General features: G+C 38.1%; 8 non-coding genes and 8 pseudogenes across 8 annotated transcripts; all 16 read left to right on the forward strand.

Moving 5' to 3' along the window:
- The first annotated feature begins 60 nt into the window (after positions 1–60).
- Positions 61–179, forward strand: LOC127936850 (uncharacterized; annotated as a pseudogene).
- Positions 180–669: 490 nt separating this feature from the next.
- On the forward strand, positions 670–788 carry LOC127936069 (5S ribosomal RNA). The gene has a single exon (XR_008148217.1). It is a non-coding gene; the product is annotated as a 5S ribosomal RNA (ribosomal RNA).
- A 1,033-nt stretch (positions 789–1,821) lies between these two features.
- On the forward strand, positions 1,822–1,940 carry LOC127937815 (5S ribosomal RNA). Its single transcript, XR_008148585.1, has one exon. It is a non-coding gene; the product is annotated as a 5S ribosomal RNA (ribosomal RNA).
- A 490-nt stretch (positions 1,941–2,430) lies between these two features.
- Positions 2,431–2,549, forward strand: LOC127936081 (5S ribosomal RNA). Its single transcript, XR_008148218.1, has one exon. It is a non-coding gene; the product is annotated as a 5S ribosomal RNA (ribosomal RNA).
- A 1,033-nt stretch (positions 2,550–3,582) lies between these two features.
- LOC127937826 (5S ribosomal RNA) lies at positions 3,583–3,701 on the forward strand. Its single transcript, XR_008148586.1, has one exon. It is a non-coding gene; the product is annotated as a 5S ribosomal RNA (ribosomal RNA).
- A 354-nt stretch (positions 3,702–4,055) lies between these two features.
- Positions 4,056–4,174, forward strand: LOC127936920 (uncharacterized; annotated as a pseudogene).
- A 1,050-nt stretch (positions 4,175–5,224) lies between these two features.
- LOC127936093 (5S ribosomal RNA) lies at positions 5,225–5,343 on the forward strand. Its single transcript, XR_008148219.1, has one exon. It is a non-coding gene; the product is annotated as a 5S ribosomal RNA (ribosomal RNA).
- A 754-nt stretch (positions 5,344–6,097) lies between these two features.
- LOC127937838 (5S ribosomal RNA) lies at positions 6,098–6,216 on the forward strand. Its single transcript, XR_008148587.1, has one exon. It is a non-coding gene; the product is annotated as a 5S ribosomal RNA (ribosomal RNA).
- A 354-nt stretch (positions 6,217–6,570) lies between these two features.
- Positions 6,571–6,689, forward strand: LOC127936921 (uncharacterized; annotated as a pseudogene).
- A 1,050-nt stretch (positions 6,690–7,739) lies between these two features.
- On the forward strand, positions 7,740–7,858 carry LOC127937855 (uncharacterized; annotated as a pseudogene).
- A 780-nt stretch (positions 7,859–8,638) lies between these two features.
- Positions 8,639–8,757, forward strand: LOC127936851 (uncharacterized; annotated as a pseudogene).
- A 490-nt stretch (positions 8,758–9,247) lies between these two features.
- On the forward strand, positions 9,248–9,366 carry LOC127936104 (5S ribosomal RNA). The gene has a single exon (XR_008148220.1). It is a non-coding gene; the product is annotated as a 5S ribosomal RNA (ribosomal RNA).
- A 1,033-nt stretch (positions 9,367–10,399) lies between these two features.
- LOC127937756 (5S ribosomal RNA) lies at positions 10,400–10,518 on the forward strand. The gene has a single exon (XR_008148536.1). It is a non-coding gene; the product is annotated as a 5S ribosomal RNA (ribosomal RNA).
- A 354-nt stretch (positions 10,519–10,872) lies between these two features.
- LOC127936922 (uncharacterized) lies at positions 10,873–10,991 on the forward strand (annotated as a pseudogene).
- A 1,049-nt stretch (positions 10,992–12,040) lies between these two features.
- LOC127937856 (uncharacterized) lies at positions 12,041–12,159 on the forward strand (annotated as a pseudogene).
- Positions 12,160–12,939: 780 nt separating this feature from the next.
- LOC127936852 (uncharacterized) lies at positions 12,940–13,058 on the forward strand (annotated as a pseudogene).
- Positions 13,059–13,354: the final 296 nt, after the last annotated feature.

Here is a 13,354-nt window from a genome sequence, read left to right on the forward strand (position 1 = left end):
TAATGTACTGGCGAGTAGATTGGCTGATCTTTAAATAGCCTTCTCTTTGCAGCAGTCTTCGCTTACGGCCTTAACAGCCTGGCTATGCCCGATCTTGTCTGATCTCGGAAGCTAAGCAGGTTTGGCCATGGTTAGTACTTGAATGGGAGACCGCCTGGGAATACCAGGTGCTGTAAGCTTTTTGGAAATTTTTCACTTAGTATATAACAATTTTGCCAAAAAATAGAGTCAATGCCCAATCTCTGAATATAAGCAGGTTTGGGCCAGGTTAGTACATGGATGGGAGACTGCCTGGGAATACCAGGTGCTTTAAATTTTTGGATATTTTTCACGAATTATATAATAATCTTACAAAAAAGAGTCAATGCCCGATCTCTGAATCTTAGCAGGTTTAGGTCTGGTTAGTACTTGGTTGAAAGACCGCCTAGGAATACCAGATGCTTAAAGCTTTTGGAATTTTTTCACTTAGTATATAATAAATTTGGCCAAAAATAAAGTCAATGCCCGATCTCTAAATTTTAGCAGGTTTAGGTCTGGTTAGTACTTGGATGAGAGACCGCCTAGGAATACTAGGTGCTTTAAATTTTTGGGTTTTCTTTCCTACTTATATAATGTACTGGCGAGTAGATTGGCTGATCTTTAAATATCCTTCTCTTTGCAGCAGTCTTCGCTTACGGCCATAACAGCCTGGCTATGCCTGATCTCGTCTGATCTCGGAAGCTAAGCAGGTTTGGCCCTGGTTAGTACTTGGATGGGAGACCGCCTGGGAATACCAGGTGCTGTAAGCTTTTTGTAAATTTTTCACTTAGTATATAATAATTTTGCCAAAAAATAGAGTCAATGCCCGATCTCTGAATATAAGCAGGTTTGGGCCAGGTTAGTACATGGATGGGAGACTGCCTGGGAATACCAGGTGCTTTAAATTTTTGGATATTTTTCACGAATTATATAATAATCTTGCAAAAAAAAAAAAAAAAAGAGTCAATGCCCGATCTCTGAATCTTAGCAGGTTTAGGTCTGGTTAGTACTTGGTTGAAAGACCGCCTAGGAATACCAGGTGCTTAAAGCTTTTAGAATTTTTTCACTTAGTATATAATAAATTTGGCAAAAAATAGAGTCAATGCCCGATCTCTGAATATAAGCAGGTTTGGACCAGGTTAGTACATGGATGGGAGACTGCCTGGGAATACCAAGTGCTTTAAATTTTTGGATATTTTTCACGAATTATATAATAATTTTGCAAAAAAAAAAAAGAGTCAATGCCCGATCTCTGAATCTTAGCAGGTTTAGGTCTGGTTAATACTTGATTGAAAGACCGCCTAGGAGTACCAGGTGCTTAAAGCTTTTGAAATTTTTTCACTTAGTATATAATAAATTTGGCAAAAAATAGAGTCAATGCACGATCTCTGAATATAAGCAGGTTTGGGCCAGGTTAGTACATGGATGGGAGACTGCCTGGGAATACCAGGTGCTTTAAATTTTTGTATATTTTTCACGAATTATATAATAATCTTGCAAAAAAAAAAAAAAAAAAGAGTCAATGCCCGATCTCTGAATCTTAGCAGGTTAAGGTCTGGTTAGTACTTGATTGAAAGACCGCCTAGGAATACTAGGTGCTTAAAGCTTTTGGAATTTTTTCACTTAGTATATAATAAATTTGGCAGAAAATAGAGTCAATGCCCGATCTCTGAATATAAGCAGGTTTGTGCCAGGTTAGTACATGGATGGGAGACCGCCTTTTGGTTTTCTTTCCTACTTATATAATGTACTGGTGAGTAGATTGGCTGATCTTTAAATAGCCTTCTCTTTGCAGCAGTCTTCGCTTACGGCCATACCAGCCTGGCTATGCCCGATCTCGTCTGATCTCGGAAGTTAAGCAGGTTTGGGCCTGCTTAGTACTTGGATGAGAGACCGCCTGGGAATACCAGGTACTGTAAGCTTTTTGGACATTTTTCACTTAGTATATAATAATTTTGCCAAAAAATAGAGTCAATGCCCGATCTCTGAATATAAGCAGGTTTGGGCCAGGTTAGTACATGGATGGGAGACTGCCTGGGAATACCAGGTGCTTTAAATGTTTGGATATTTTTCACGAATTATATAATAATCTTACAAAAAAGAGTCAATGCCCGATCTCTGAATCTTAGCAGGTTTAGGTCTGGTTAGTACTTGGTTGAAAGACCGCCTAGGAATACCAGATGCTTAAAGCTTTTGGAATTTTTTCACTTAGTATATAATAAATTTGGCCAAAAATAGAGTCAATGCCCGATCTCTAAATTTTAGCAGGTTTAGGTCTGGTTAGTACTTGGATGAGAGACCGCCTAGGAATACTAGGTGCTTTAAATTTTTGGGTTTTCTTTCCTACTTATATAATGTACTGGCGAGTAGATTGGCTGATCTTTAAATATCCTTCTCTTTGCAGCAGTCTTCGCTTACGGCCATAACAGCCTGGCTATGCCTGATCTCGTCTGATCTCGGAAGCTAAGCAGGTTTGGCCCTGGTTAGTACTTGGATGGGAGACCGCCTGGGAATACCAGGTGCTGTAAGCTTTTTGTAAATTTTTCACTTAGTATATAATAATTTTGCCAAAAAATAGAGTCAATGCCCGATCTCTGAATATAAGCAGGTTTGGGCCAGGTTAGTACATGGATGGGAGACTGCCTGGGAATACCAGGTGCTTTAAATTTTTGGATATTTTTCACGAATTATATAATAATCTTGCAAAAAAAAAAAAAAAAAGAGTCAATGCCCGATCTCTGAATCTTAGCAGGTTTAGGTCTGGTTAGTACTTGGTTGAAAGACCGCCTAGGAATACCAGGTGCTTAAAGCTTTTAGAATTTTTTCACTTAGTATATAATAAATTTGGCAAAAAATAGAGTCAATGCCCGATCTCTGAATATAAGCAGGTTTGGACCAGGTTAGTACATGGATGGGAGACTGCCTGGGAATACCAAGTGCTTTAAATTTTTGGATATTTTTCACGAATTATATAATAATTTTGCAAAAAAAAAAAAGAGTCAATGCCCGATCTCTGAATCTTAGCAGGTTTAGGTCTGGTTAATACTTGATTGAAAGACCGCCTAGGAGTACCAGGTGCTTAAAGCTTTTGAAATTTTTTCACTTAGTATATAATAAATTTGGCAAAAAATAGAGTCAATGCACGATCTCTGAATATAAGCAGGTTTGGGCCAGGTTAGTACATGGATGGGAGACTGCCTGGGAATACCAGGTGCTTTAAATTTTTGTATATTTTTCACGAATTATATAATAATCTTGCAAAAAAAAAAAAAAAAAAGAGTCAATGCCCGATCTCTGAATCTTAGCAGGTTAAGGTCTGGTTAGTACTTGATTGAAAGACCGCCTAGGAATACTAGGTGCTTAAAGCTTTTGGAATTTTTTCACTTAGTATATAATAAATTTGGCAGAAAATAGAGTCAATGCCCGATCTCTGAATATAAGCAGGTTTGTGCCAGGTTAGTACATGGATGGGAGACCGCCTTTTGGTTTTCTTTCCTACTTATATAATGTACTGGTGAGTAGATTGGCTGATCTTTAAATAGCCTTCTCTTTGCAGCAGTCTTCGCTTACGGCCATACCAGCCTGGCTATGCCCGATCTCGTCTGATCTCGGAAGTTAAGCAGGTTTGGGCCTGCTTAGTACTTGGATGAGAGACCGCCTGGGAATACCAGGTACTGTAAGCTTTTTGGACATTTTTCACTTAGTATATAATAATTTTGCCAAAAAATAGAGTCAATGCCCGATCTCTGAATATAAGCAGGTTTGGGCCAGGTTAGTACATGGATTGGACACTGCCTGGGAATACCAGGTGCTTTAAATTTTTGGATATTTTTCACAAATTATATAATAATCTTGTAAAAAAGAGTCAATGCCCGATCTCTGAATCTTAGCAAGTTTAGGTCTGGTTAGTACTTGGATGAGAGACCGCCTAGGAATACTAGTTGCTTTAAGCTTTTGGGTTTTCTTTCCTACTTATATAATGTACTGGCGAGTAGATTGGCTGATCTTTAAATAGCCTTCTCTTTGCAGCAGTCTTCGCTTACGGCCATACCAGTCTGGCTATGCCCAAACTTGTCTGATCTCGGAAGCTAAGCAGGTTTGGGCCTGGTTAGTATTTGGATGGGAGACTGCTTTGGAATACCAGGTGCTGTAAGCTTTTTGGAAATTTTTCACTTAGTATATAATAATTTTGCCAAAAAATACAGTCAATGCCCGATCTCTGAATATAAGCAGGTTTGGGCCAGGTTAGTACATGGATGGGAGACTGCCTGGGAATACCAGGTGCTTTAAATTTTTGGATATTTTTCACGAATTATATAATAATCTTGCAAAAAAAAAAAAAAAAGAGTCAATACCCGATCTCTGAATCTTAGCAGGTTTAGGTCTGGTTAGTACTTGGTTGAAAGACCGCCTGGGAATACCAGGTGCTTAAAGCTTTTGGAATTTTTTCACTTAGTATATAATAAATTTGGCAAAAAATAGAGTCAATGCCCGATCTCTTAATATAAGTAGGTTTGTGCCAGGTTAGTACATGGATGGGAGACTGCCTGGGAATACCAGGTGCTTTAAATTTTTGGATATTTTTCACTTAGTATATAATAAATTTGGCAAAAAATAGAGTCAATGCCCGATCTCTAAATTTTATCAGGTTTAGGTCTGGTTAGTACTTGGTTGAAAGACCGCCTAGGAATACCAGGTGCTTAAAGCTTTTGGAATTTTTTCACTTATTATATAATAAATTTGGCAAAAAATAGAGTCAATGCCCGATCTCTGAATATAAGCAGGTTTGGGCCAGGTTAGTACATGGATGGGAGACTGCCTGGGAATACCAGGTGCTTTAAATGTTTGGATATTTTTCACGAATTATATAATAATCTTGCAAAAAAAATAAAAAAGAGTCAATGCCCGATCACTGAATCTTAGCAGGTTTAGGTCTGGTTAGTACTTGGTTGAAAGACCGCCTAGGAATACCAGGTGCTTAAAGCTTTTGGAATTTTTTCACTTAGTATATAATAAATTTGGCAAAAAATAGAGTCAATGCCCGATCTCTAAATTTTAGCAGGTTTAGGTCTGGTTAGTACTTGGATGAGAGACCGCCTAGGAATACTAGGTGCTTTAAATTTATGGGTTTTCTTTCCTACTTATATAATGTACTGGCGAGTAGATTGGCTGATCTTTAAATATCCTTCTCTTTGCAGCAGTCTTCGCTTACGGCCATAACAGCCTGGCTATGCCTGATCTCGTCTGATCTCGGAAGCTAAGCAGGTTTGGCCCTGGTTAGTACTTGGATGGGAGACCGCCTGGGAATACCAGGTGCTGTAAGCTTTTTGTAAATTTTTCACTTAGTATATAATAATTTTGCCAAAAAATAGAGTCAATGCCCGATCTCTGAATATAAGCAGGTTTGGGCCAGGTTAGTACATGGATGGGAGACTGCCTGGGAATACCAAGTGCTTTAAATTTTTGGATATTTTTCACGAATTATATAATAATTTTGCAAAAAAAAAAAAAAGAGTCAATGCCCGATCTCTGAATCTTAGCAGGTTTAGGTCTGGTTAATACTTGATTGAAAGACCGCCTAGGAGTACCAGGTGCTTAAAGCTTTTGAAATTTTTTCACTTAGTATATAATAAATTTGGCAAAAAATAGAGTCAATGCACGATCTCTGAATATAAGCAGGTTTGGGCCAGGTTAGTACATGGATGGGAGACTGCCTGGGAATACCAGGTGCTTTAAATTTTTGTATATTTTTCACGAATTATATAATAATCTTGCAAAAAAAAAAAAAAAAAGAGTCAATGCCCGATCTCTGAATCTTAGCAGGTTAAGGTCTGGTTAGTACTTGATTGAAAGACCGCCTAGGAATACTAGGTGCTTAAAGCTTTTGGAATTTTTTCACTTAGTATATAATAAATTTGGCAGAAAATAGAGTCAATGCCCGATCTCTGAATATAAGCAGGTTTGTGCCAGGTTAGTACATGGATGGGAGACCGCCTTTTGGTTTTCTTTCCTACTTATATAATGTACTGGTGAGTAGATTGGCTGATCTTTAAATAGCCTTCTCTTTGCAGCAGTCTTCGCTTACGGCCATACCAGCCTGGCTATGCCCGATCTCGTCTGATCTCGGAAGTTAAGCAGGTTTGGGCCTGCTTAGTACTTGGATGAGAGACCGCCTGGGAATACCAGGTACTGTAAGCTTTTTGGACATTTTTCACTTAGTATATAATAATTTTGCCAAAAAATAGAGTCAATGCCCGATCTCTGAATATAAGCAGGTTTGGGCCAGGTTAGTACATGGATTGGACACTGCCTGGGAATACCAGGTGCTTTAAATTTTTGGATATTTTTCACAAATTATATAATAATCTTGTAAAAAAGAGTCAATGCCCGATCTCTGAATCTTAGCAAGTTTAGGTCTGGTTAGTACTTGGATGAGAGACCGCCTAGGAATACTAGTTGCTTTAAGCTTTTGGGTTTTCTTTCCTACTTATATAATGTACTGGCGAGTAGATTGGCTGATCTTTAAATAGCCTTCTCTTTGCAGCAGTCTTCGCTTACGGCCATACCAGTCTGGCTATGCCCAAACTTGTCTGATCTCGGAAGCTAAGCAGGTTTGGGCCTGGTTAGTATTTGGATGGGAGACTGCTTTGGAATACCAGGTGCTGTAAGCTTTTTGGAAATTTTTCACTTAGTATATAATAATTTTGCCAAAAAATACAGTCAATGCCCGATCTCTGAATATAAGCAGGTTTGGGCCAGGTTAGTACATGGATGGGAGACTGCCTGGGAATACCAGGTGCTTTAAATTTTTGGATATTTTTCACGAATTATATAATAATCTTGCAAAAAAAAAAAAAAAAGAGTCAATACCCGATCTCTGAATCTTAGCAGGTTTAGGTCTGGTTAGTACTTGGTTGAAAGACCGCCTGGGAATACCAGGTGCTTAAAGCTTTTGGAATTTTTTCACTTAGTATATAATAAATTTGGCAAAAAATAGAGTCAATGCCCGATCTCTTAATATAAGTAGGTTTGTGCCAGGTTAGTACATGGATGGGAGACTGCCTGGGAATACCAGGTGCTTTAAATTTTTGGATATTTTTCACTTAGTATATAATAAATTTGGCAAAAAATAGAGTCAATGCCCGATCTCTAAATTTTATCAGGTTTAGGTCTGGTTAGTACTTGGTTGAAAGACCGCCTAGGAATACCAGGTGCTTAAAGCTTTTGGAATTTTTTCACTTATTATATAATAAATTTGGCAAAAAATAGAGTCAATGCCCGATCTCTGAATATAAGCAGGTTTGGGCCAGGTTAGTACATGGATGGGAGACTGCCTGGGAATACCAGGTGCTTTAAATGTTTGGATATTTTTCACGAATTATATAATAATCTTGCAAAAAAAATAAAAAAGAGTCAATGCCCGATCACTGAATCTTAGCAGGTTTAGGTCTGGTTAGTACTTGGTTGAAAGACCTCCTAGGAATACCAGGTGCTTAAAGCTTTTGGAATTTTTTCACTTAGTATATAATAAATTTGGCAAAAAATAGAGTCAATGCCCGATCTCTAAATTTTAGCAGGTTTAGGTCTGGTTAGTACTTGGATGAGAGACCGCCTAGGAATACTAGGTGTTTTAAGCTTTTGGGTTTTCTTTCCTACTTATATAATGTACTGGCGAGTAGATTGGCTGATCTTTAAATAGCCTTCTCTTTGTAGCAGTATTGGATTACGGCCATACCAGCCTGGCTATGCCCGATCTTGTCTGATCTCGGAAGCTAAGCAGGTTTGGCCATGGTTAGTACTTGAATGGGAGACCGCCTGGGAATACCAGGTGCTGTAAGCTTTTTGGAAATTTTTCACTTAGTATATAATAATTTTGCCAAAAAATAGAGTCAATGAATATAGATCTCTGAATATAAGCAGGTTTGGGCCAGGTTAGTACATGGATGGGAGACTGCCTGGGAATACCAGGTGCTTTAAATTTTTGTATATTTTTCACGAATTATATAATAATCTTGCAAAAAAAAAAAAAAAGAGTCAATGCCGGATCTCTGAATCTTAGCAGGTTTAGGTCTGGTTAGTACTTGGTTGAAAGACCGCCTAGGAATACCAGGTGCTTAAAGCTTTTGGAATTTTTTCACTTATTATATAATAAATTTGGCAAAAAATAGAGTCAATGCCCGATCTCTGAATATAAGCAGGTTTGGGCCAGGTTAGTACATGGATGGGAGACTGCCTGGGAATACCAGGTGCTTTAAATTTTTTGATATTTTTCACGAATTATATAATAATCTTGCAAAAAAAATAAAAAAGAGTCAATGCCCGATCACTGAATCTTAGCAGGTTTAGGTCTGGTTAGTACTTGGTTGAAAGACCGCCTAGGAATACCAGGTGCTTAAAGCTTTTGGAATTTTTTCACTTAGTATATAATAAATTTGGCAAAAAATAGAGTCAATGCCCGATCTCTAAATTTTAGCAGGTTTAGGTCTGGTTAGTACTTGGATGAGAGACCGCCTAGGAATACTAGGTGTTTTAAGCTTTTGGGTTTTCTTTCCTACTTATATAATGTACTGGCGAGTAGATTGGCTGATCTTTAAATAGCCTTCTCTTTGCAGCAGTCTTCGCTTACGGCCTTAACAGCCTGGCTATGCCCGATCTTGTCTGATCTCGGAAGCTAAGCAGGTTTGGCCATGGTTAGTACTTGAATGGGAGACCGCCTGGGAATACCAGGTGCTGTAAGCTTTTTGGAAATTTTTCACTTAGTATATAACAATTTTGCCAAAAAATAGAGTCAATGCCCAATCTCTGAATATAAGCAGGTTTGGGCCAGGTTAGTACATGGATGGGAGACTGCCTGGGAATACCAGGTGCTTTAAATTTTTGGATATTTTTCACGAATTATATAATAATCTTACAAAAAAGAGTCAATGCCCGATCTCTGAATCTTAGCAGGTTTAGGTCTGGTTAGTACTTGGTTGAAAGACCGCCTAGGAATACCAGATGCTTAAAGCTTTTGGAATTTTTTCACTTAGTATATAATAAATTTGGCCAAAAATAGAGTCAATGCCCGATCTCTAAATTTTAGCAGGTTTAGGTCTGGTTAGTACTTGGATGAGAGACCGCCTAGGAATACTAGGTGCTTTAAATTTTTGGGTTTTCTTTACTACTTATATAATGTACTGGCGAGTAGATTGGCTGATCTTTAAATAGCCTTCTCTTTGCAGCAGTCTTCGCTTACGGCCATAACAGCCTGGCTATGCCTGATCTCGTCTGATCTCGGAAGCTAAGCAGGTTTGGCCCTGGTTAGTACTTGGATGGGAGACCGCCTGGGAATACCAGGTGCTGTAAGCTTTTTGTAAATTTTTCACTTAGTATATAATAATTTTGCCAAAAAATAGAGTCAATGCCCGATCTCTGAATATAAGCAGGTTTGGGCCAGGTTAGTACATGGATGGGAGACTGCCTGGGAATACCAGGTGCTTTAAATTTTTGGATATTTTTCACGAATTATATAATAATCTTGCAAAAAAAAAAAAAAAAAGAGTCAATGCCCGATCTCTGAATCTTAGCAGGTTTAGGTCTGGTTAGTACTTGGTTGAAAGACCGCCTAGGAATACCAGGTGCTTAAAGCTTTTAGAATTTTTTCACTTAGTATATAATAAATTTGGCAAAAAATAGAGTCAATGCCCGATCTCTGAATATAAGCAGGTTTGGACCAGGTTAGTACATGGATGGGAGACTGCCTGGGAATACCAAGTGCTTTAAATTTTTGGATATTTTTCACGAATTATATAATAATCTTGCAAAAAAAAAAAAGAGTCAATGCCCGATCTCTGAATCTTAGCAGGTTTAGGTCTGGTTAATACTTGATTGAAAGACCGCCTAGGAGTACCAGGTGCTTAAAGCTTTTGAAATTTTTTCACTTAGTATATAATAAATTTGGCAAAAAATAGAGTCAATGCCCGATCTCTGAATATAAGCAGGTTTGGGCCAGGTTAGTACATGGATGGGAGACTGCCTGGGAATACCAGGTGCTTTAAATTTTTGTATATTTTTCACGAATTATATAATAATCTTGCAAAAAAAAAAAAAAAAAAGAGTCAATGCCCGATCTCTGAATCTTAGCAGGTTAAGGTCTGGTTAGTACTTGATTGAAAGACCGCCTAGGAATACTAGGTGCTTAAAGCTTTTGGAATTTTTTCACTTAGTATATAATAAATTTGGCAGAAAATAGAGTCAATGCCCGATCTCTGAATATAAGCAGGTTTGTGCCAGGTTAGTACATGGATGGGAGACCGCCTTTTGGTTTTCTTTCCTACTTATATAATGTACTGGTGAGTAGATTGGCTGATCTTTAAATAGCCTTCTCTTTGCAGCAGTCTTCGCTTACGGCCATACCAGCCTGGCTATGCCCGATCTCATCTGATCTCGGAAGTTAAGCAGGTTTGGGCCTGCTTAGTACTTGGATGAGAGACCGCCTGGGAATACCAGGTACTGTAAGCTTTTTGGACATTTTTCACTTAGTATATAATAATTTTGCCAAAAAATAGAGTCAATGCCCGATCTCTGAATATAAGCAGGTTTGGGCCAGGTTAGTACATGGATTGGACACTGCCTGGGAATACCAGGTGCTTTAAATTTTTGGATATTTTTCACAAATTATATAATAATCTTGTAAAAAAGAGTCAATGCCCGATCTCTGAATCTTAGCAAGTTTAGGTCTGGTTAGTACTTGGATGAGAGACCGCCTAGGAATACTAGTTGCTTTAAGCTTTTGGGTTTTCTTTCCTACTTATATAATGTACTGGCGAGTAGATTGGCTGATCTTTAAATAGCCTTCTCTTTGCAGCAGTCTTCGCTTACGGCCATACCAGTCTGGCTATGCCCAAACTTGTCTGATCTCGGAAGCTAAGCAGGTTTGGGCCTGGTTAGTATTTGGATGGGAGACTGCTTTGGAATACCAGGTGCTGTAAGCTTTTTGGAAATTTTTCACTTAGTATATAATAATTTTGCCAAAAAATACAGTCAATGCCCGATCTCTGAATATAAGCAGGTTTGGGCCAGGTTAGTACATGGATGGGAGACTGCCTGGGAATACCAGGTGCTTTAAATTTTTGGATATTTTTCACGAATTATATAATAATCTTGCAAAAAAAAAAAAAAAAGAGTCAATACCCGATCTCTGAATCTTAGCAGGTTTAGGTCTGGTTAGTACTTGGTTGAAAGACCGCCTGGGAATACCAGGTGCTTAAAGCTTTTGGAATTTTTTCACTTAGTATATAATAAATTTGGCAAAAAATAGAGTCAATGCCCGATCTCTTAATATAAGTAGGTTTGTGCCAGGTTAGTACATGGATGGGAGACTGCCTGGGAATACCAGGTGCTTTAAATTTTTGGATATTTTTCACTTAGTATATAATAAATTTGGCAAAAAATAGAGTCAATGCCCGATCTCTAAATTTTATCAGGTTTAGGTCTGGTTAGTACTTGGTTGAAAGACCGCCTAGGAATACCAGGTGCTTAAAGCTTTTGGAATTTTTTCACTTATTATATAATAAATTTGGCAAAAAATAGAGTCAATGCCCGATCTCTGAATATAAGCAGGTTTGGGCCAGGTTAGTACATGGATGGGAGACTGCCTGGGAATACCAGGTGCTTTAAATGTTTGGATATTTTTCACGAATTATATAATAATCTTGCAAAAAAATAAAAAAGAGTCAATGCCCGATCACTGAATCTTAGCAGGTTTAGGTCTGGTTAGTACTTGGTTGAAAGACCGCCTAGGAATACCAGGTGCTTAAAGCTTTTGGAATTTTTTCACTTAGTATATAATAAATTTGGCAAAAAATAGAGTCAATGCCCGATCTCTAAATTTTAGCAGGTTTAGGTCTGGTTAGTACTTGGATGAGAGACCGCCTAGGAATACTAGGTGTTTTAAGCTTTTGGGTTTTCTTTCCTACTTATATAATGTACTGGCGAGTAGATTGGCTGATCTTTAAATAGCCTTCTCTTTGTAGCAGTATTGGATTACGGCCATACCAGCCTGGCTATGCCCGATCTTGTCTGATCTCGGAAGCTAAGCAGGTTTGGCCATGGTTAGTACTTGAATGGGAGACCGCCTGGGAATACCAGGTGCTGTAAGCTTTTTGGAAATTTTTCACTTAGTATATAATAATTTTGCCAAAAAATAGAGTCAATGAATATAGATCTCTGAATATAAGCAGGTTTGGGCCAGGTTAGTACATGGATGGGAGACTGCCTGGGAATACCAGGTGCTTTAAATTTTTGTATATTTTTCACGAATTATATAATAATCTTGCAAAAAAAAAAAAAAAGAGTCAATGCCGGATCTCTGAATCTTAGCAGGTTTAGGTCTGGTTAGTACTTGGTTGAAAGACCGCCTAGGAATACCAGGTGCTTAAAGCTTTTGGAATTTTTTCACTTATTATATAATAAATTTGGCAAAAAATAGAGTCAATGCCCGATCTCTGAATATAAGCAGGTTTGGGCCAGGTTAGTACATGGATGGGAGACTGCCTGGGAATACCAGGTGCTTTAAATTTTTTGATATTTTTCACGAATTATATAATAATCTTGCAAAAAAAATAAAAATGAGTCAATGCCCGATCACTGAATCTTAGCAGGTTTAGGTCTGGTTAGTACTTGGTTGAAAGACCGCCTAGGAATACCAGGTGCTTAAAGCTTTTGGAATTTTTTCACTTAGTATATAATAAATTTGGCAAAAAATAGAGTCAATGCCCGATCTCTAAATTTTAGCAGGTTTAGGTCTGGTTAGTACTTGGATGAGAGACCGCCTAGGAATACTAGGTGTTTTAAGCTTTTGGGTTTTCTTTCCTACTTATATAATGTACTGGCGAGTAGATTGGCTGATCTTTAAATAGCCTTCTCTTTGTAGCAGTCTTCGCTTACGGCCTTAACAGCCTGGCTATGCCCGATCTTGTCTGATCTCGGAAGCTAAGCAGGTTTGGCCATGGTTAGTACTTGAATGGGAGACCGCCTGGGAATACCAGGTGCTGTAAGCTTTTTGGAAATTTTTCACTTAGTATATAACAATTTTGCCAAAAAATAGAGTCAATGCCCAATCTCTGAATATAAGCAGGTTTGGGCCAGGTTAGTACATGGATGGGAGACTGCCTGGGAATACCAGGTGCTTTAAATTTTTGGATATTTTTCACGAATTATATAATAATCTTACAAAAAAGAGTCAATGCCCGATCTCTGAATCTTAGCAGGTTTAGGTCTGGTTAGTACTTGGTTGAAAGACCGCCTAGGAATACCAGATGCTTAAAGCTTTTGGAATTTTTTCACTTAGTATATA

This window comes from Carassius gibelio, chromosome A19 (assembly GCF_023724105.1).
Source record: "Carassius gibelio isolate Cgi1373 ecotype wild population from Czech Republic chromosome A19, carGib1.2-hapl.c, whole genome shotgun sequence".
Classification (NCBI taxonomy): domain Eukaryota; kingdom Metazoa; phylum Chordata; class Actinopteri; order Cypriniformes; family Cyprinidae; genus Carassius; species Carassius gibelio.